This window comes from Palaemon carinicauda, chromosome 2 (assembly GCF_036898095.1).
Source record: "Palaemon carinicauda isolate YSFRI2023 chromosome 2, ASM3689809v2, whole genome shotgun sequence".
Classification (NCBI taxonomy): Eukaryota; Metazoa; Arthropoda; class Malacostraca; order Decapoda; family Palaemonidae; genus Palaemon; species Palaemon carinicauda.
The window spans coordinates 139,565,731-139,589,703 of NC_090726.1; the positions used below are offsets into that span (position 1 = coordinate 139,565,731).

The 23,973-nt window shown below is 39.7% G+C and overlaps 1 protein-coding gene and 1 long non-coding RNA gene across 4 annotated transcripts in view; one reads left to right on the forward strand and one right to left on the reverse strand.

The window, feature by feature from the left end:
* The window catches only part of LOC137627478 (lachesin-like), a 770,122-nt gene that overhangs the window by 135,953 nt on the left and 610,196 nt on the right, over positions 1 to 23,973 (forward strand). The window lies entirely within an intron of this gene.
* The window catches only part of LOC137627501 (uncharacterized), a 742,199-nt gene continuing 731,846 nt past the window's right edge, over positions 13,621 to 23,973 (reverse strand). The window contains exon 7 of the long non-coding RNA XR_011041172.1: positions 13,621 to 13,705. This is a non-coding gene — a long non-coding RNA (uncharacterized lncRNA). The remainder of the gene's footprint in view (positions 13,706 to 23,973) is intronic.

A 23,973-nucleotide genomic window follows, 5' to 3' on the forward strand; every position in this document is an offset into this window, starting at 1 on the left:
CGAAAACCTGGTGATATAAATTTTGTACCTACAGGGACTTAACGAAATAAGGTTAATATTTCATTTAGAGTCACTTTGTGTCAATAGGCGTAAGAAGAGATGATGATGATGATGATGGTGATGCAAATTGGCGGTACCTTTGTTTAAAAGTCGTTCATGAGTGGCAGAGGCTGGTGAAAGATCATTGTGCATGTCGCATAATGTTCTAGATACAGATCATATATATATGATCTGTGTCCACTCTGCATTCAAACTTGGACTAGGATGGACCAGATAATAACTACTTATGACTCATCAAATAGACTTGAAATCTCTCCAAACCACAATCCCGAGGTCACAAGAATGGTTGGATCACTAACAATAGTGAAATACTATCAGGCTTGGAATGGCTCTAAACTCGCGACCCATGAGTTGCATGTCAAAAATCTTCCGTTAGGCTACAGGACTCCTTTGGAACAGTACCTACTGTCCCTATGGTTGGAAATTACCGTCTCATCCATCACTTATAATGTTAATCGTTAGGTACATTTGTAGTGGTGCATGTACAGGCATATCTAGGTCTCATGACTTTTAATCAGGCTGTTCACGGTGATATTGGTCCACCAGACTATCGGCGTCTATATGTTGAACGTGTTTGTATGAGAGAGAGAGAGAGAGAGAGAGAGAGAGAGAGAGAGAGAGAGAGAGAGAGAGAGAGAGAGAGAGAGAGAGAGAGCAGTTTCTTAAGGATTTTGCAAAGAAAAAATATGGGTAAACCCCCAGAAGGCCAAAGGCCATGATCCCCCACAGAAAGGATAAATTATTACAGGCACTTCGCTAGTTTTACATAGGCGTTCACGGCTTTCCCACCTACCCTTCTAATTCCCCAAACCCTATACCCTCCGACCCCTCAGCCATCCAATACCTTTCCCTCCCGCTTACTCTAACCCCTCCCTCATTACATACTCCCCTCTCACTCTCTCCCCCACCTCCCTCTTTATCCTTGCTCTTTCGCTTCTCATCTCCGAAAAACCAATGCTCCCAATATCGCTTTGGGAAGCTGGAGAGATTTTGGAAGGGGGCCAACTTGCTCCTATGCTGAGAGGAAGGAAAGGGGTGGAGGGGGAGGATAAAACATGAGCTTGGGGTAAGCAGGAGGTGAAGGAGACGGGGTTGGGCGGGGATGGGCGGTCTAAGCATATCCTCCTAATATAGCTTTTGCCTTGACAGGGTGATGCCGGATAGACGAGGCTGGGGGCTGTGTAGCTGAGGGAAGATAAAATGCGCTACATGTTCACAAAGTTATATATGATAAGAGACTGGTGTTGTTCGCATGCGAGAGAATTTCAATAACTCTGTTGAGTAAGCAACTGATAACAGCATCTTATGATATTAGAAGGGCAAACAATCTTCTTAATAAATAAGCAAGACTTAGATTTTGTTATTATAATTATTACCAGCTAAGCCACAACCCTAATTGGAAAAGTAGGATGCTATAAGCACAAAAGTTCCATTAGGGAAAAATAGCTCAGTGAGGAAAGGAAATAAGGAATTTAAACACGCTTTGCTCTGCTAGCAGTTCAGCTACGCGTGATATAAAGTCGGTTAAATAGTTAATCGCGTTTTAGCATACATTATCCCAGAATACCAACGCAATGTAATTTTTCCCGCCGATTAAAGATAATGCCTTGTGATCAGGGATTAACAGCATTATGGAGCGTGGTAAAATAAACATCTTTTAATCGCTACTAGGATTATCGTTTTATTTACCGTAAAAAAAAAAAAAAAAAAAAAAAAAAACAGCCGACCTGGAATCGTTCCCTATAAACAAGTATATCATATTCCCAGCATTTCAGTGAAATAGTGACTTAAAAAGTAAATAGGCCCCTTAATGACTTTCTATTCGTGCTATGACTATAACACTTACCAAAAAATGCTCCTGTATCATTAAACGATACACATCGTTTACTTAGAATGTAGATCAGTTCCCTGAATTATGAAGCCTGATAAATCACAATCAATCACTAAGAACCTCTACGTGAAATTAGGAGTCGTAAGTCAAATAAACTTGCCGATGATATGAAGTAACAACTCACCGATGTTTTTATATATATATATATATATATATATATATATATATATATATATATATATATATATATATATATATAGTCACATTAATCTACCATATTTAACTCATGGATTAAAAAGTAATATTCAATTCTATGTACCTTTAAATAGCTCTATTCATGATGTAAAGTCTATTTGAATTAAAACATTGGTAACATTCGACAATAAATAGTTTCATCTTAACAACAGTCATGGCATTTGTAGTGAAAGACCAGACATGCCAAGGAGAGAGAGAGAGAGAGAGAGAGAGAGAGAGAAGAGAGAGAGAGAGAGAGAGAGAGAGAGAGAGAGAGAGAGAGAGAGAGAGAGAGAGAGAGAGAGAGAGAATCTTGCTACAATTCCGTGAAAGTTTGAAGCAAAATGAAATGGGGGCCGAATATTCTGAAACGGAGTCGTAGATGATGCGTGAATTCCAAGCGACTAAAGATTGATGGACAAGTAACTTAGTCCTCACGCCTTATTTATTTATTTATTTATTTGCTTTAATATATTTTTGTTTGTGTTCCTTCGCTATCATCATCCTCTCTCTCTCTTCCCCCCCCCTCTCTCTCTCTCTCTCTCTCACACACACACACACACACACACACACACACACACACATATATATATATATATATATATATATATATATATATATATATATATATATATATATGTGTGTGTGTGTGTGTGTGTGTGTGTGTATACATATACTAATGATATGCACACGCGCATACACACACCCTGATTAAACCCTTCCCATCCCCCCCCCCTTTCCTAACTACAACCTGCTGGTTCAGCAATTTATGGGAGTGTATGGTCTGTGATACCAGAGTAAACCTCCCGGGGTATACCCTCTCACCAGATCAATACTACTTCCTATCCCCCTGAGCGTGATAGGAAAAAAAATAAATATATATATATATACATATATATATATATATATATATATATATATATATATATATATATATATATATATATACATAAAACATTGCAAAGGAAATTTACTTTGTATACAAATACAGAAGTGAACACTAATACATTTATGACGACCTTGGAAACTGAGAAGAAAGAGAAAATTTTCTGAGAGCCATTTAAGCGTGTTAGGACGGAACACGCTCACATGACCTACCAGTATGTAGTAGACATCTAGATATACGGTGAGGTGGCAAGCAAATTTGAATGAGTGAAAAAAACAGAAGCTTCAGGACTTCAAAAAGTCTCCAAGGATGAAGGTTGCTAGCATGGTCGAATGGTGGGCAGTAGACTTGTACCGAACCAAGGTGTAATTATACATATCTATGTAATCTTGCACCGAACAAGGTACTTTCAGAACGAGACATCAGTAATGTACCAACAAGCTCTCTCTCTCTCTCTCTCTCTCTCTCTCTCTCTCTCTCTCTCTCTCTCTCTCAACTGACGTACATGTTCATGTATATCTATGTATGTGTACAGGCTCATACACAAACATATACTCACACGCGCGCGCGCACACACACACACACACACATATATATATATATATATATATATATATATATATATATATATATATATATATATATATATATATACTGTATATATATATATACTGTATATATACATATAAATTATATACATACATACATATATATATATATATATATATATATATATATATATATATATATATATATATATATATATATATATATATATATATATATTTATATATGTGTGTGTGTGTGTGTACGTGTAATGTGCAAGTAGCAATAATACGGCCATACTCAACTTGTCTATTAAAAAATGCTACAAAAAGCAAAAATAAGGTTATGATTAATGCAGTAAGAAATATATCATAGTTAATTAGAGTACTCCCTTAAACATGCATGTAATGGAAAAATGGTACAATATGACAGTTGTAAAATGAATGTGGTATTCTCTCTTATATATTTTACTGTTATGTACATGTATGAATTTCTTATCTATTGCTAAACTGCACATCAAGTTATGTAAACTCACACAAAAGAAAATTATATTGTCTGTGGCAAAGCCGATTTTCAAATATAAATAACAAAGTTATAGTTCAAAAAGTAACTACTTCATTATACAATCTCTCTCTCTCTCTCTCTCTCTCTCTCTCTCTCTCTCTCTCTCTCTCCAGAGTAAACCCCCAACCCATATACATACATACATACACACACACACAAACACACACACACACACACACATATATATATATATATATATATATATATATATATATATATATATATATATATATATATATATATATATTTTTGGGCTCAAGCCATGTCGTCCTGATGGAAGTTCCTATAGGGTAGCTTCCTAAGGTATATTACAACTACGGCGATATTCCCAGAGAATTTACCTTAAAGTACCCAGAATTCTAACTCCTGGAGCGAGTATCCCTTGTGAAAGGGATATCGCGACATATCAGAGGACGTATTCTAGACACGCCACATGGCAATCTACATCCTGGACAGAGATTTCGTCTCGTAGGAGGTGATTGGCGAGATACGAATTCGGGAAAGAAAAAGGGGAGCCGCTCCCAAGGCTTCCCTATCCTCCGATTCGTATGCGTGCCTGGCGCCAATCCTGGCGCCATCTGTATTCCTTTTTGCGTAGCTTAACAACTCGGTGTTTTTTCCTGTTTTTCTCGCAAATCTTGGATTTATTCTACTTTTCATGGCTTCTCCGTCTTCGTTGGCCTCTGATAAGTTGAGTATAATGTCTTTTATGCATAAATGTAGGCTCTTGGTAAAATTTTGAGTGATTAATAGGATTAATCTTTGATACAAGAGCCGTAGCCTACCAGAGGCGTCCTGGACGCTGTCGCTCGTTAGGTATAAATTAGTTAGTCAGAGCGACATTCCTGGTTGTTTTGCTTTAATAAATTTTAGCTATTTAGCATTACATAGGATTTCCTTTCGTGCTTAGTATTATTTGGCGAAGTATTCGCCATTCTGGCCTACGCTAGGCCATGTAGCCTAGTCGTTTGGTCCTAGTACTTCATGCATGATTATGGTTTTTCCGAGTGTAATTAAAATTTTATTGAAGCTTTAGGCTATATTTTATACATTTTAGACTGTGTGGAATATTTCCAAGATAGTATAAGAGTGAGTTTCGGTGATTTAGGTAATCGATTCTCTTGGTGCCTAGGCTAGTTGCTTATGGAGCCTTAGTATACTTTACCATACTCCCCGGTTGCTTTCTTTTCTTCGGAGAAGGTATGCAATCCCTTTCCCTCTGTTTAAGCCTTGGGCTTATCCCTAAGTGGTTTTTTCCGAATTTATTTTCGATAAAACTATACTGGGGTGTTACTGTACCTTCCTGTTCCTGTAGTATGGTTCATAGAGGGACAGAACAACAGAGTTTTTTAGTCTGAGTCTGTGTTGTCTGGCTTGGGGCTGAGTCCCCCTCGCTGACCTGACACAGACAAAGGGAGCTTAGCTCCCTTAGGTCACTACCGAAGGTTTCTGTGGATATGATTCCTTCTTTTGTGATCTACCAGACTAGTCCTTGTTGCTGTTCTCGGGGGAGGATAAGTTCTTTCCCTGGGAGTAGCAACGCCTTCCTTGCTTTGGTGCTCTGGGAGCTGGCAAGTATTGCTGGCCTTCCCCCTTAGATCTCCCTTAGGCTAAGATAAGTTTCTTGGCTGCGGGTGATCTGTCACTAAAGCAAGGTTGGCAGGACCCTCTTGTCCCTTCCCCCTCTTTCTCCGTAATGGCCGAGCCATTACTGTACTGTACGTCGTTCTACATCTGGACCTAGTATAGGTTAGGATGTGGAATTGACTCAGCCCCTTGCCGGCCGGCAGAGCTGCTGGCCGGCAAGGGTCTTATGTTTTCGAGTGCTGCCCGGACCTCTCTTGGTCCCTCATCCATGCCTGCCTGTAGAGCCAGACGGCATTGGTCAGGAAGCCTGAATTAGTTTCTCCCCTTCCTTATATGCACTCTTTCGGTTGCCGGGCTTGGAGGTTGTGTACACTCTTATCCCGGCATCCATTCTATTTTTCTTCTAGTGCTGTACCTGACCTGGCTGCCGGCCTATGAGGCCGGCAGCCGGGCAGGTGTAGTCCTCTGGTTCTTTTGCTGCCGGCTGGCATCGGTCTTGTACCTTTGCCGGCCGGCTTATGTCAGCCCTTGTCTGCCGGTCACCAAGAGTGTGGCCGGCAGCTGGGTACTACCTTGTGTAGTTGCTGGCCGGCAGCCATTGCCGGCCAACATTGGCTGTTACCGGCCGGCAGTTGCTGCCGACCGGCACATGCATTTGAACCAGAGTGCTGCCGCCTTCTAGCTGTTAAGTAGTATACTTTAAAGCTAGTTGTGGTGTGTGCCGGCCGGCAAAGGCAGGCCGGCACACATCCCCCTATACTGTACTAGTATTCTTCAGTATAACATATACAGTAAGAAGAAAACTATGGTAAGGGTTTTGGTACAGCACTGTGTCTTCTAACACTATTGTGTTTTCTTCCACATCCCTTTGCTGTTGCCCTACAGATAGGAAGCTGAGTTCTTTCCTGTCTATTATCCAGGATTTTAAAATCATTGCTTAGGTGTGAGCTCCACCTGTTTCCTCTGGAAACCTTGCATTGGTTACTCTAGAAGAGATAAACCATTTTGATTTTATTATCTGGAAGGCTGCAACAATGGGTTGTGAGGGAAACACAAGTGTGTGTCTTTCCTTTCTGAATTGTTATGCTATACTATGAATATCCAGTGATACATAGTTCACTTGATACTCATGGAAATTTCTTCTCTTTACAGAAGGACACTCCGAAGTGGGGAAGTGCTTTCTGCAATGTCAGCAGCAAGAACCTCTGCGGACATGAGTTTTGTAGGAGACACGCAGCATACGCTGTCTCCAAGGATGATCTCCGGTATTGGGACCCTCAGGTATGTACTGTGTGCACTAACCTGATTACTGAGACCTTTAATTCCCCTAGGACAGAGGAATCAAGGGATATAGCTAGGAAGAAGCTTCGTACCTGGGTAAGGGGCTTCCAAAAGAACACTTCTGGCCCTTATCTTCCAAGTGAGAAGATGAGGGCGTATCTTTTCCCTAAGGCATCAGCTGATGCAGTGATTCCCCAGCCTCGAGAGGAGATCCCCTAAGTTCAGATCCAGGTGGATGCTGAAGTCGCGGTCGCGATGCAAGACATCCAGTTAGATGACAGGATGTCTGATGTGGACGGGTGTCAGGAGGAAGACCTCCTGGCAGAAGCCCAGGATGAAGTTCAAGCCCCAGACGTTGTAGAGGTAGACGTCGACGAGGTGTCGGCTACTCCGGTTCAGATTCCGGAGCCTATTCCCTCTACATCGGCCGGTCTCCCAGTAGAGCTGGGACAGGCCCTCTCTTCTATTGTTGGAATGATCCAACAAATGCAGAAGGAGAATCAGGAGAAGGCGGCTGCAATGGAACTGCGAATGCAGTGCCTTGCAGAATCACATGGGCCCCAGAAAAAGCTCAATGTGAAAGACCTTCCCTTGTGCTCAGATGCTAACCCATGGAGGTATGCTGAGCACATGCCGATGACGACTGGAAAGATCGTCATCTCGGATAAGCTGGGCTCAGTTCCCCTGGAGGAGGTGGAATTCTGGCCCAGCAAGGCATCATATCCGGACTGTTATGTCCGGCTGAGGAAGGAACCAGCTTCAAAGGAGGAGACAGAGCCGAAGGAGGTCATAGTGATGGACCATGCTAAGGCTCAAGCTCTACTTTCGTCCTCGATGAAAGAGAGGGGCTTCTCTAACTCAAAGGTAGCCGCATTGAATAGGAAGCTCCCTTCCTTTGTGTCCTCGCCTACTAGAGCCTTCCCCTTTTTACAGAAAGGGTTTCTGGCTGTACTAAAAGCAGTCGAGGCCGGCAAGTCTTGCCCCTCCCTAGAGGAGTGTAAACCCTTGTCGCTGGCCCTGCCTATGGACCACAAAGACTGGAAGGACGTCCATCTTACGTTCTCAGTTGGAAAGTTGGAGGCTGATATTGCCGGACGTCAGTTCGGCAAGGACCTCCCTAAGCTGTCTGACTTTCTTTTGCGAAGTGAGTTCGATACAAAAGAAAGACTGACTGCCTCAATGTCTCTTCAGACTACTCTCGAGACGATGGCAAGTGACCCCAAGGTCCATGAAATGTTCATGGTAGTGGCCAAGTCTCATCTGGCCACAGTGACGAAGGACCTTTATGGCTTCGTCAAGGCAAGGAGACCTTGTAGGGAGTTCGTGTTTACCTCGGCTACGGTGAGGCACGAGCCAAAGAAACTAATCTCCTCCAACATTTGGGGAAAAGACCTTTTCCCTACCGACTTGGTCAAAGAAGTTGTTGATAAGGCCGCCTTGGAGAATAGAAACCTCCTCCAGAAGTGGGGCCTGGCTATCAAAAGAAAGTCTTCCCCGGATGAGGGTCCTCAACCAAAGAGGAAGACTATGAGGACTAGGCTACCGTCTCGGCCAGCCAAGCCTCTTAGACAGCAACAGCAACTGCAATTGCCATTGCCCCCAGTGCCCCAGATCGTGGCACAAACCCCGACCACTTTTCAGTGGGTACCCCAGGCCGTGTCGACACAGTCCACGGCATTCACCCCAGCGTTCGAAGGGCAGTCTACTTCCTTTCGAGCAAAGCCTAGAGGAGCAGCCAGAGGCTCGTCTAGACGCCCCTCAAGGGGAAGGGGATTCAGGGGTGGTCGTGGTCAGGAAGGCAAGACCTCAGGACGGCAGTCCAAGTGAGGTGATACCGGTAGGAGGGAGACTTCTGAAATTTCGGGATCGGTGGACCTTCGATCCCTGGGCCCACAGCCTACTCAAGAATGGACTGGGCGGGAGCTGGTACAGCACTCCACCCCCGTGCCTTCGGTTTTTCCAACACTCCACCCCCGTTATGGAGGAGTACGTTCAAGAACTGTTGGAGAAAAAAGGTGATCCGAAGGGTGAAGCCCATCAATTTCTAAGGGAGGCTGTTTTGTGTTCCCAAGAAAGACTCGGAAAAGCTCAGAGTCATTCTGGACTTGTCGCCACTCAACAAGTTCATAGTGAATTGCAAATTCAAAATGCTAACACTGCAACACATAAGGACCTTACTGCCCAAGAGGGCATATTCCGTCTCTATAGACTTGTCAGAGGCCTATTGGCACATTCCAATTAGCCATCGACTCTCCCCCTACCTAGGGTTCAGGCTACAACGAAGACTATACGCCTTCGGAGCCATGCCATTCGGGCTAAACATAGCCCCAAGGATTTTTACGAAGCTTGCGAGCGTAGCTCTCAAACAATTACGCCTAAAGGGAATTCAGGTAGTAGCCTACCTGGACGACTGGTTGGTGTAGGCAGCATCCGAGACAGAATGCTTGCAAGCTTCCAGTCAAGTGATCCAGTTCCTAGAGTACCTAGGCTTCAAGATCAACAGAAAAAGTCTCGACTTTCTCCATCTCAAAAGTTCCAATGGCTGGGAATCCACTGGGACCTTTTGTCACACCGTTTCTCCACCCCGGCGAAGAAAAGGAAGGAGATAGCGGGTTCTGTCAAGAGACTTCTAGATTCCGAAAGGATATCAAGACACGAGCAGGAGAGGGTACTGCGCTCTCTCCAGTTTGCTTCGGTGACAGACCCAGTGCTAAGAGCACAGCTAAAGGATGCAATCGGAGTTTGGAGAAGTTATGCATCAAACGCGCGAAGAGATCTGAGAAGACCAGCCGCTTCGGCTAAGTACTCTTCTCAGGCCTTGGTCCCAAGCCAGACATCTAAAGAAGTCGGTTCTTCTTCAGCCACCTCCCCCGTCGGTGACGATTCACTCAGACGCCTCGAAGGAGGGATGGGGAGGTCACTCTCATCGGAAAAAAGTCCAGGGGACTTGGTCCAAGCTATTCAAGACCTTTCACATAAAACTTTCTAGAAGCTAGGGCAGTGCTCCTTACCTTAAAGAAAGTCTCCCCGCGTCACTTGATCCACATAAGGTTGGTGATAGACAGCGAGGTAGTTGTGAGATACTTGAATCGACAAGGATCGAGGTCACCACCTCTCAACCAGGTGATGTTGGCCGTCTTCCGATTGGCGGAAAAGAAGAAGTGGTACCTGTCGGCAGTTCACCTTCAAGGAGTCCGCAATGTGACAGCGGACGCTCTATCCAGGTTCACACCGATAGAGTCGGAATGGTCCTTAGACGCAGGATCATTCTCCTTCATTCTGAATCAGTCCCAGAACTGCAGATAGACCTCTTTGCGACGAAAAACAACAAGAAGTTGCCCCTGTACGTGCCCCGTACGAGGACCCCTTAGCGGAAGCAGTGGACGCGATGTCCCTCGACTGGAACAGATGGTCCAAGATTTATCTGTTCCCTCCTCACAACCTTCTGTTGAGGGTCCTCAACAAACTGAGATCCTTCAAAGGGTAGCGGCAATAGTGGCCCACAAGTGGCCGAACAGCGTGTGGTTCCTCCTGGCATTGGAACTGTAGCTGAAGTTTGTACCACTACCAGATCCAGTTCTGACCCAGCGAGTCCAGAAGTCAACTGTCTGCGCTTCATTACAGAAAACCCGGACCCTGCAGCTCATGATTTTCTCTCCCTAGCGGTGAGAAAGCGTTTCGGGATTTCGAAAGCCAGTATAGACTTCCTTGAGGAATATAAGTGCAAATCTACTAGAAGGCAATATGAGTCATCTTGGAGAAAATGGGTGGCCTTTTGTCAAGGCGAAGAATCCGCAGGAGATCTTGACAGACTTCTGCTTATCTTTCTTCTCCACCTCCATGGTCAAGGATTGGCAGCGAACACGATTTCAGCGTGTAAGTCTGCTTTGACAAGACCCATTCTATATGCCTTCCAGGTCGACCTAGGTAACGAGATCTTTAATAAAGTCCCGAAAGCCTGTGCTAGGCTCAGACCTTCAGCACCTCCAAAGCCCATTTCATGGTCTTTAGACAAGTTCTTCATTTCGCTTCTCTGTTGAGCAATGAAGAGTGTGCGTTAAAGGATTTGACACAAAAAGTTATTTTCCTATTTTGCACTCGCCTCCGGGGCCAGGGTTGGTGAGATTGTAGCCCTCTCGAGAGAGGCAGGTCGTGTTCAGTTCCTGGATGGGGGAGAACTGAACCTGTTTCCGGATCCTACGTTTCTCGCCAAGAATGAGTTACCCACCAACAGGTGGGGTCCCTGAAGAATCTGCCCTCTGAAAGAAGATGCATCTCTATGTCCAGTAGAATGCCTAAAGGTCTATCTTCATAGAACTTCAGACTTCAAGGGTGGTCAACTATTCAGGGGAGAAACATCAGGCTCAAATTTATCTCTGAATCAACTCAGAGCGAAAATCACATATTTTATTCGCAGAGCGGATCCTGACAATACACCCGCAGGTCACGATCCGAGGAAAGTTGCCTCATCCTTAAATTTCTTTAATTGTATGGATTTTGAACATCTCCGTTCATACACTGGCTGGAAGTCTTCCAGAGTGTTCTTTCGCCACTATGCGAAGCAAGTAGAGGAACTAAAAGAGATCTGTGGTAGCAGTGGGTCGCGGTGTTAACCCTACTGTTTAACTCTGCGAGGAACAGTGGTCTTAATTGGGACGATTAATTCCAGGGTGAGTGTGTAGTTACATACTGTACTACAAACTAAGTGAGGGCACTGTGTTGCCCATCTACACTGTTCCATTTCCGAAGGTGAACCTAGCATAAGTGCAGACATGTGTGCCGAGCGTTTCTAACGCTAATGTCATTGATTTGTAATACAGGCTTTTATGACTTTGATACCTCGGTATCTTAAAAGTGGCATCTAATGTTTTTTCTTTCAGACAAACAAGCTCTGTTTACTATCATACTTATGCTTAAAGTTTTGGGTTATCCTCTTCTTATGTATATATATATATATATATATATATATATATATATATATATATATATATATATATATAATTGTGGTTAACCTGTCTATTTATTGCCTGTCAATAATCTGGTTCTTGAGAACCTTGCGTCTCCTTCACCTGTGTCAATTTATTGGTATAATTGAGCATTCATTCTATGTACCTTATCTGGGATAATTCTAATAGAATTGTTCCTTTATGCAAGCTATGTTGCATTGGTTTTCCTCCTATGCGGATATAAAACCTTTGTCCAATACAAGTATTGTGCGGAGAACTGGTCGATATTTCATATTGACGCAGTGGTTCTTTACAAACTATGCTTTACTTAATATAGGGCGAGACCACTATATTAGCTTGCCTGGTATTCATACATAGGTATATGTACTCTTCGAGACTTTTCCAGAGTCTAGTAGGACTCTTCCCTGTAGGGGGCAGGAAACTCTAACATAGTTTATAGTTAGTTGAAAAGATGTATAACGGTAACATCTTAGGTCTCTAGGTCTAGTCAACCGGGAAAAAATTACCTCCGGGGAGTACGGCACGTTCTGAGAATCCACAGATACAGTAATGCTCTGGTACACTTCCATCAGGACGACATGGCTTGAGCCCAAAAAACGGATTTTGAGCGAAGCGAAAAATCTATTTTTGGGTGAGATGGCCATGTCGTCCTGATGGACCCGCCCTTGCCTTTCTAAGAAAGGGCTGTAGGACCCCTCCCTACATACAGTATCTGTAGCACCTCATGTACGATACAAGGAATACAGATGGCGCCAGGATTGGCGCCAGGCAAGCATACGAATCGGAGGATAGGGAAGCCTTGGGAGCGGCTCCCCTTTTTCTTTCCCGAATTCGTATCTCGCCAATCACCTCCTACGAGACGAAATCTCTGTCCAGGATGTAGATTGCCATGTGGCGTGTCTAGAATACGTCCTCTGATATGTCGCGATATCCCTTTCACGAGGGATACTCGCTCCAGGAGTTAGAATTCTGGTACCTTAAGGTAAATTCTCTGGGAATATCGCCGTAGTTGTAATATACCCTAGGAAGCTACCCTATAGGAACTTCCATCAGGACGACATGGCCATCTCACCCAAAAATAGATTTTTCGCTTCGCTCAAAATCCGTTATATATCATATATATATATATATATATATATATATATATATATATATATATATATATATATATATAGTCTGTGTTCCTCTAACTAAAGGGATTGGTACTATAAATATATACCTTTTCGTTTTCTCAAATATCTGTGTGTGATGTTCACCTTATGTCTTTTATTATTTAAAGGAAGAGTCCCCATCAAGGTACACATTTCCAGTTTCTCACATACTCGTGTTCACTTTACGCCTTTCTTCCCCTTTTACAGGAAGGGCCCCCATAAAGGTATACCTTTCCGGTTTCTCAAATATGTGTGTTTGTGTGTTCGCCATGCATTATTTTTCCATTAAAGGATACGGTACCATTAAAGTACAGTATGCCGGTTTTTCACATATGTGTGTGTTCATTATATGCCTTTTTTTCTTTAAACGGAGTGGTACCATAAAAGTATACGTTTCCAATTTCTCCCATATGTGTGCAATTGTGTTCACCAAGGTACAGTTTTCTGGTTTCTTATATATGTGTGTTTTCACCATTAAGGTAAAGCTTTTTAAAGGAGGCTGCTATCTCACTGACCTTTTTATACTCCAGTAGGCCATGATGTACCCATTTACAGTTGAGTGGACTGGTGGACGGTAGCTCGGGAACGAGGACCGGACCTATCAAACATGAGGCAAGAGCTATACTTATCAATCGAAACACACAAACAAATACTTACAGCAACACTGCATACAAAAATATTTCAGATATAATTATTTCTATAAAATAAAACGTAGATGCATTTTCAATTTCGGGAAAAAACAGAAACACAAAACTCTAACTCATGCTATAATCAATAAAAAAAAAAAAAAGTCTTACTAAAGTCGAAATCTAGACACAAAAATTCCTAGCAGATGGTAAACTTAAAAACAAAACCTGTTTAAGATATTTTGGCAATTATATGCATACACAAACATATTATATATATATATAAATATATATATATATATATATATATATACACACATATATATATATATATATATTTGTGTATATATATATACACAAATATATATATATATATATATATATATATATATATATATATATATATATATATATATTAATATGATACACTGTGACTAAAGTGTTGGGAAGTGGATGTCATAAGTCTGAGAAGATGGAGTCGTCGATCCTCTTTTGGGTGATGAAAGGGGGCTAAGACGATCATGGATCCTAAAATGAATAAAAGCTAATTGAAGGAAAACCAAGTTCATGTTATCATGGTAATTGATTTTTTTCCATCACTGAAACAAAATATCCTTAATTACTTTGCAGAAAGAAAAATCAAATCTATATAAGATCTTCCAAACTACCAAAATATATTTCAAAGAGCTCTCTCTCTCTCTCTCTCTCTCTCTCTCTCTCTCTCTCTCTCTCTCTCTCTCTCTCTCTCTCTCTCTCTCTCTCTCTCTCTCTGACTCATAATTCCTCTATCTCTATCCAAACTGACTTATCCTATATACAACCTATCTCTCTCTCTCTCTCTCTCTTTCTTCCTAATTTGAGTGGAAATGCATGTGAATGCCGGACTAAATTGAATTAGACATGCAGAAGAGATAAGAGGAAATATTCCCTTAAATGGGCAGCATGACTTGAAAGAATTTTGTCAATGAAAATTATATTTTATTTATTTCCCCTAATTTTGCCGGGTTCTTTGTTATAATTTCCGTTTATCAACATAAAGGAAAAATCGTAAACTGGAGTTACAGAGAGAATACATATAACTCTAAAAGGACATAATAAAAGCAGTTGGTCGACAATTAGATAATATATGTATACCTAAAAGAGATGGAGTGAAAACATAAAGCATCATGAGGGAAATTGAGATCAGACCCAATTAGTATATGTTTTATCGGGTGTTTTTTTTTCAAGCTCGTAGAACAACATTCTGAATAAATGTATTTTATTTCTTCCCCGTTGCTGTGGATGAAGTTGTCACAAACTGCTTACCTTACGTTCTGAATTAAAATTACTAAAGCTAGAGTATGATTTCATTAAAATATTTATATTTTTTTCTAATCTACTGGTTGTTTATTTATTATTTTGGGCTACGTTTATATACTGTACATTTGACATAGGAAATGTATCGAATCATGTCTCCTAGTTCTAAGCAGGGTAAAACATAAAAACTTTTTTTCTTTTCCCTCTTTTGTTCGAAATATTGTACTCCCATTACCAATCCGGACTGCTATAAAACGTATTTTGAAAAGGCTCTTAAGACCTGTTCGCACCTTAAAGACCTTCAGTTGTAGTTTAATGTTGCCAGATGTAAGGAGACCAACACCAAGGGAAAGAGAGGCCTTAAAATCCCTTTGCACACTTTGATAATCAAATTCATTTGTTTTATGTTACTTACGAATGAACCTTTTCTCTAATACCATACTGGTGATAATATGTGCGAAAGATGTGCGTAAACTTATGCCCCGACAGATAGTCAGACAGACGATGTATGTAAATTATATGATGATCATATATAAGCGCTGCCTTGCCCAGCTGGTGATGCGATGAGTGGGTCTGGTATGGTAATTTGAATCCATTCGGAGTTTAATATCACAGTTTGAACTATAACTCCGCTCTGCATTAGGGCTGGTACAGATATACACTTGCATTCGTATCTATGCATACTGCCGGACGTACGTACATTGTGATGTATTGGATTAAGCTTAACATTCGATTGTTTTTTCGCTTTCGCTAAAAAATATAACCTCTCACTCATCGTGCTCTGTTGTTTCAAGCATTGCACTGACTCCGTTCCTCTTGAAAATTCTGACTTTTGATTTATGGAAGTGATCTTGTGTAGCACTTTCTGCCTTTCATAATTGGATGGCGCACATTTGAAGCTGCTATCAGCCAAGGTAGGCACCCTGACTAACTTGCTCAGGGCTTTGCTCACATTTTATAGCTCCGACGATTGGACCCAAGAATCTTCAAAAGAATATCTTTTGTGTGAGGGTGTGTGTTTGTGAACGTGTGCATACTCATATTTCAACAAGCTTTTCATTACCTTGTGGCATGCTTTTCTTCCAAATTTTGAAATGCTCGATTAAGTAGGTTGTCCAAGGCACCAGTCACCCGTTGAGACACTACCACTAGAGAGTTCTTAGGTCCTTTAACTGGCCAGACAGTACTATATTGGATACCTCTCTCTGGTTAAGGCTCATTTTCCCCTTGCCTACACACACACCGAAAAGTTTGGCCTATTCTTTCCACATTCTCCTCTGTCCTCATACAACACAGAGATTACCATACAATTCTTCTTCGCTCAAAGGGTTAACTACTGCACTACAGTTGTTCAGTAGCTACTTTCCTCTTGGTAAGGGTAGAAGAGACTCTTTAGCTATGGTAATTTCTTCTCTGGTAGTTTACTTATTTTCTTATTTCCTTTCCTCACTGGGGTATTTTCCCTGTTGGAGCCCTTGGGCTTATGATTTCCTACTTTTCCAATTAGGGTTGTAGCTTAGCAAATAATAATAATAATAATAATAATAATAATAATAATAATAATAATAATAATAATAATAATAATAACCATTCCAAATAAAATTTTGAGATCTATTGACGTATGTGAGGATACAATTGTTCAAGAAACACAAGCACAGTAATGTATGAGAATGTGGCCAATCTATATGAATCTGGTCATGATCCAAATACAGATCCAGATCTGGCAAGAGTATAACATCATCCAGACGTGTATATTAAAAGACACGAAATTTTCCTGAGAGGTCTTTCCTGTGCCGAAACAAATGCATTCTGAACTTTACTGTGCGGAGAAAAAATACCAGACTTAATTATTTAAATGGATTTAAAATAACGAAATGCTTCAACATTACCTTGGCATATAATGAAACATAAAAAGATAACCAGCGAGAATCACTTGTCAACAAATGTATATACCGATCAGTAATCTAAGTAAGATTGTCATGAAAAAAAAAAAAAAAAATGTTACTGTTGACGAATATATCTCCACAACCTACAGAAGGATTAGCTTCAATGTTTGTGTAGGCCTTCTGAAAGTGAGAATTCCGCACAAAATCCTAAGACTTCACAAATTTGAAAAATCTTTACATTAGTGGAACTCTCCATATATGTAATGATTTTATTACAGAGATAATTTATACGAAAAAAATAAGCTGTTTTAGAGCATAGTCAACGGTCAAAAGACACTAAGCTTAACCCGACGTAAGATTGTTTAACGGCACCACCAGTGTTACAATAACCTGAACAATCATTAGTCTCCCCATTAATACGAATCTAATCCCACTAACGAACTTTTTAAATTTCCTCTGTAAAACCTTTTACGTGAACATGTTCACATCTGATCTGTTGTCACTCTCGTAAATAATTTTCATAAAACTTATGCTGTCTTCGTAAAAAAAAAAAAAAAAAAAAAATACGCCAAAGCTCCCCTCGAATTATGATATAAACAAGAGAAAAATATGCTATAGAGATAAAGACCAAAATCTCAACTGGTCACAGCATCTGCGGATGGGTGAGCTTATTAGAATCTAAGGTTTCATTTGATTTTTACGAGTTCTTATTTACATCCAACTCATGCTTAATTAAATTCCAATTAATCCTATACCTGCATTGAACTTTACCAAAGCCTTATCCTAGAGATATTTAGGTCAACATAATAATTCATCTTAAATTTCAATTTTCTTTTGACATTTTAGAATATTTTCTCAAATCCTTCAAGTAAAAATATACGCGTCTTGATTCTCATGATCTTACACTTCACTTACGTTCAAGTTCAAGTCTCTCTGATTCAGTTAAATATCCGTATTATACTCCATTTACTTCAAACTTGGCTTCTTTTGTTTCCCATAGGAAGTCCACTCACATCTCCGGGGAGCAGATCGCTCGAAGAAACAAAACCAACTTTCCCTTGTGAACCTTTAGAAGTTGATTCCTTCCCAATTGGATGGGAGGGGGAATGGGGAGAAGCCACGTGGGTGGAAGGGGTGTCACAGAAGAGTGGTGAGGGAGATGAAATGGTAAGGGAGAGAGGGAGAGGAGAGGAGAGGGATAAGAGAAATGATTTGCAACCTGCGAAAAAATGAGGATTGAATTTTAAGGAGGAGAACAAAGGCGGCTCTCTCTCTCTCTCTCTCTCTCTCTCTCTCTCTCTCTCTCTCTCTCTCTCTCTCTCTCTCTCTCTCTCTCTCTCAACACTATCTTGATTCAATAGCAACGGTGCAGATAAAGCGATTGCAAGGTACGAAAGAACTGCATCTTTCTCGTTTTGATTTTTACGAGTTATGCTCAAGGCTAATTGCCCTCGTTTTAAGGTGCATATTACCTTGCGTCGGGAAAGAAAACAAGAAAGCAAAGCAATCAAGAAAGCGAAGAAATCAAGAGTTATTCGACTGCTCTTACACCCAGGTTTTTATAGCTTGAATTCCTTGCCATTTGCGCAAGGTTTGAAGTATTGCATTTGAATTAGGCCACTCTTACCTTTCCATTTTTTTTTCTTTCCTTAAATATTGGCAAATGCCTGCGTCTAATTTATGGCCTTTTTGTTATTACGGAAATAAACAAGTATGAGGTTTCAACGTTGAAAATTGGATCCATAAAACAATATGGTATGAATAATTACTTGAAAACCTACAAGAATCCTATTCATAAAAACCGCATTGCAAGAAGAAACAAAAGAATTTCTCCCACCGAAGGAGATAGAGAGAAAAAAATAAAATAAAAAGAATTCGGACACGACTATTACCAGATTAACTGAGAACTTCTCTCTGTTTTATATTCGCTGTTGTGTTCGAATTAATCTTTTTACAAGTTGGGGTCATCCCTTTGAATATTCATGGTGTATCTGGTAACACTGCTTTCCATACGTATAAAGTTGCAAATGCGACTCGCCCTGATTATAAAGGGAGTTGCAGACCCACCGTGTTCGGGACCTACCCTTTGTCTTTCCGTTATTTGTTGGTATTGTTATTGCGTATGTTCTTGTTATTGCACGCCGCTTCGCCTCTGCTTTTTTCCCTTTGTTTGTACTTCAGGGAATCCTTCACAGCCTCTTCAGAGTGAATGTTGATTCTCTCCCTTAAGGTTCTTCTGTTTTTCTGAATTTAAGAATTGGCTATACTGCCACATTGTTTCGAATGGAGGACTATGCTTATATCGTGTCAAAACACAAATGACAATGCACTCATAAACATTAATTCGTGTGTGTCTTTCTCTTTTTATTTGTCTTTGGAGAACATTGTTTGTGTGGTTTATGGTAAAATAATAACACTGGAATGACATGACAACTTTATCCCTCAAAAATTATATTCACTTTGGCCAAGTGCAATTGCTATTGAGAGAAATATATATTTCCCCCGCCCCGTTCTCTCTCTCTCTTTCTCTCTCTCTCTCTCTCTCTCTCTCTCTCTCTCTCTCTCTCTCTCTCCACTTACATCACGTAGATTTTGAATTAATATGCATTTTGTTTTGAATTAAACTTTCACCCTCTCTATTAAACTTTAAATATATACCAGAAACTGTTTTCACCGCGATGGCTCTATTAGGCGAGTCTTTCACTCAGCACTAACAGATATATTCTTCCAAGTAAACCCCCTCCCCCTTTCCCATTCTCTCCATTAAGCAATGGCGTGTTTGAGCCAATCATCAGCTGACACTTCGATCATTTAGTGTTCCCTTATCGCTCCGCCGTCACTGCGGTCACCCCTCCTTGTCACTCGCAGACCACTCACTCATCCACAAAGTAGGCACAACGCGTTGTTTGAATAGTTTGTTTCGCTTTGTTGTTCTCCAAGGATGGAAACGTCGGAAAGTGTACGATTAGAGTTGTTTGTCGGCTTGTTTGTTGATGAACTTCTAAACTTTTGCATTGAACTGGACTGATATTTCGAGTACTAATACGAGTATACAGCCCCTTTTTGTTGCTACTGGATACCGAATAGAATCCTAAGCCAGAATAAAATAGGAGAGTTCAGCGCAAATTTAATGGCCTTATTTATTTTTATATAAACTTCCGATCAGCAATCATGATTCAAAACTTGCAACAGTTCTAAAAAGGACTCCACTGAGGGTGGCCTTCGATCACAAGGGAAGTCAAAAAAATAAAAAAGCGAATATAAATCTACTAAATTTCTACAATTATTTCGATTTCCCTGATCCATTTAAAAGTCCATCTTTCAAAAGTCAGGTCATACTTCTTTCTTCTTCATTACTGGATTATCCAGAATAAAAAAATCTTTTGACTGCCCCTCTTACATAAAATTGACGGCACACTCATTGCTTTCCTTTCCTAAATAAGACTACTAGATAGTGAAATAGTGAAAGGCCATGCTGTTGTCAAGATGAAATTATCAGAAAGTGTAGTAGTGCCTTGTGACCCCATCCGTTTTCCTTCTCAAAAGCTTCTATTTGCTTATTGAATTACCCATTTTCAAATTAAGATTGTCTTGCCATGGGTTGAAAGAATAAGGAAACTATAATTCGTTTATCACTCAGCTCAGATTTCGTCTTACGTGCCATATAATGTCGAAAGCAATGATTGATTATGATATCACTGATGTCATCAATATTAACTACGTTTATAAAGCATTACATCGTTCGTGGAATATCTAATTCCATCTAAAATATACTTGTCTTAACATCTTTTGGCTAATGGATAACCTAAAAGACGTATTCAATTTAAAAAGCGGTATATGAACCATAAGCCATAGGAAAGATTAGCCCAGGTGAAGTATAGTTAAGTTTTATCATAAATATTATAGTCCAAATAAAAAAAAAGTTACACTAATGTTTCGTCCTGACCGTAAAGATTATACAGTTAGTCTTTATTATAAGTTCCACAATGATTCCTGGAGGAAATCGTATTGCTGTTTTCGTGATACATGCATGGTGGTACGTTATGTTAGGTATGAACGATTTTATACCATTGTAGGATTTACCATATAAATAACTTCATCCTAAGATCATGAAAAGTTAAAACATTGGTTGTTTTCATGCAAACACATCTTAAATGAAGTTCGAAAAATTAAGTTCTTTCATGTAACTACTGTAGTTTGGAACAACGATACCAAGAAGCTTAGGGCCAAGCAGGAGATTGCATCCAATGTTAAGACTGTGATATTTAAAACTTTACTCTTAAGCGTTCAAGAAACTTCATTTCAACCTGAAATAAAAGGAAAGGAAAACAATAATTCAGGAAACGAGTTGAGAAATTTCGTGAAAAAAAGAAAAACCTGAAACAAGAAATCCAATTGCAAAATCTGACAAACATTATCTTTCCAGGGTGTAATACTGTTTCTCTGAGAGAGAGAGAGAGAGAGAGAGAGAGAGAGAGAGAGAGAGAGAGAGAGAATTTAACGACAAAAGATATATTACTAAGTCAGCAAAACAATATTTTTCCACTATATTCGTTTGGTTTCCAGGCTTTTGTTGAAAGAAGTACCTTAGTCAGCTTTGTCATCTGCAATTATACTACATGGCTCTGAAAACTCGATTATACACACACACACACACACACACACATATATATATATATATATGTATATACACCTATATATACAAGTATATGTAATTGTTTATATATATCTTATATAATACGCACACACACACACACACACATATATATATATATATATATATATCTACATATATATATATATATGTAGATATATATACATATATATATATATATATATATACACATATATATATATATATGTAGATATATATATATATATATATATATATATATATATATATATACAAAACAAAGAAAAATTTGAAGTGGAATAGTTAATATGAATACAATGTCTTTAAAAGAGACAATCAGGCTTAATGCTCTGTGAACAAACCTTAAAATAACCCAAAAGGTACGCAAAAGTAAATCGATTTTTTGTTGAAAATCACTAACAAAGGCTCAAATATTCTCTATTTAAAATGTATCCCCGGGTAATACTGGCTCATAATAATAAGTTATTCGGATATTACAAGAAAATTTTTCATGTCTTGAAGGCAACGAATGAAGCATTGTTCTTAATTAAAACTGCCAACAATTTAAATAAATGAACCCAAGTTTACGTTTATTTATACAAGACAGAACAGAGCTAGTTGCCGAGAGAGAGAGAGAGAGAGAGAGAGGAGAGAGAGAGAGAGAGATAGAGAGAGAGAATCAGGAAATTAATCTGAGGAAGAGATTACCTAATACAGAAATGGAATGCCTCCCATACGTGTATAGTATATTACTAGTAATTCTTTATAATTTAGACATCATATGATCAGTCTCTAAGAGGGAAAGTCGTCTAGTCTCTTCAATTCCTCATTTTGTTCTCAGATTGTACAAATGATTCAAAACGGCTTACATGTACACTACAGTGATTCGGTTATCTGAAAAATTGTTCAACTCCGGCTGTTGGCGGTTTTGCCTCTTTAACTTTTCTGATTTTCGAGCTTTGAATTCTATTAACTATACGTGAAAAAGAAGAAAAGTATAACAAAGGAAGGAAGGAGCTATGAAACTGCACGGTTGAAGCAAACCTCAAAAGATGTGGAATAGCTCTATGATGTACAACTCGTTTTCTTTTCTCATGTTGAGAAAAGTCAGCTCACAGAATTGGATCTGTTATCAAATGCTGCATTCGCCAATAATTGGGATAAGAAGAAAATTATCATTTTCCAATGATCCCAATTGGATCAAAATATCTAATAAGTTATTGAAAGTTGGTCTTCAACATTCTGACTAAGGTCAAAACAGTAATCAACAGCTAGCGATGTTCGAAACCGAAGATTACCTCACCAATGCTTTATTCTTGAGAAAGTAACATAATAAAAATAGCTTATTGCCTCAAAACATTCACTGCGTTAGAAAATATTATCACCTTTTCCAGGTAGTAACTGAATACCAGAGAGTGAGAGAAAAAAAAACGATGATTTTTTATCAAACAGGATACCGTACGACGATCCAACTACCACAAGTGATGCATTCTGGCTCACAACGAAAACTTTGTTAGACATTAGTGATGGGATGCTCTTTAAAGGTTTAAAGGTCGCTCATGAATAGCAGAGGCAAGGGACAGTGACAATGCCCTAGCAAGACAATGTCTAAGAGACTGACCATATACATATGATCAGCGCTCAATCTGATCTATGACCAGGGAGGCCCAGGCAATGACTGCTGATGACTCAGCTAGTAAACCTATGGGTACCCCCAAACCTCCATCCTTAGCTCACACGGATGGTGAGATTGCAGAAAATATAAGAAACTATCAGGCTTCTGCGGGTCTCGAACCCCAGTCCAGCAGATCACAAGGCAGGGACGCTTACAATAGGCCACCAATACCCTCATTATACAAGAATCCAGATGAGACCATTTAAAAAAAATAAAAAGTGGCTGTGCGAGGAAACATTGGCTAAAACAATTCAAAGGGAATAAAACATGAGAAGAAAAAAAAACATTTTTATAACATAAAATGGTCTTGAAAAAAGATTGATAAGCAAACAATGGAAACGGGAAAATAATATTATAAATATCCTTAAAATATTCAGAAACTATTTATATGAATTTGTGGTCGACCAAGAGATGAAAAGACTTAAAAAGAAAAACCCAACTCTGCATGGTTATAATTTTTCCAGATTCCAGGAGAGGCCGAGATGAGTGAGAGAACTTTACCAGGAAATTAAATGATAATTGAGAAATATGACCTCTGGGAACAGAGCCACACTCCAAAATGAGTCTCTCTCTCTCTCTCTCTCTCTCTCTCTCTCTCTCTCTCTCTCTCTCTCTCTCTCTCTCTCTCTCTACTGAGTATACACACACACACACACACACACACACACACACACATATATATATATATATATATATATATATATATATATATATATATATCAATGTTCAAGTTCTTTGACTGCTTACGAC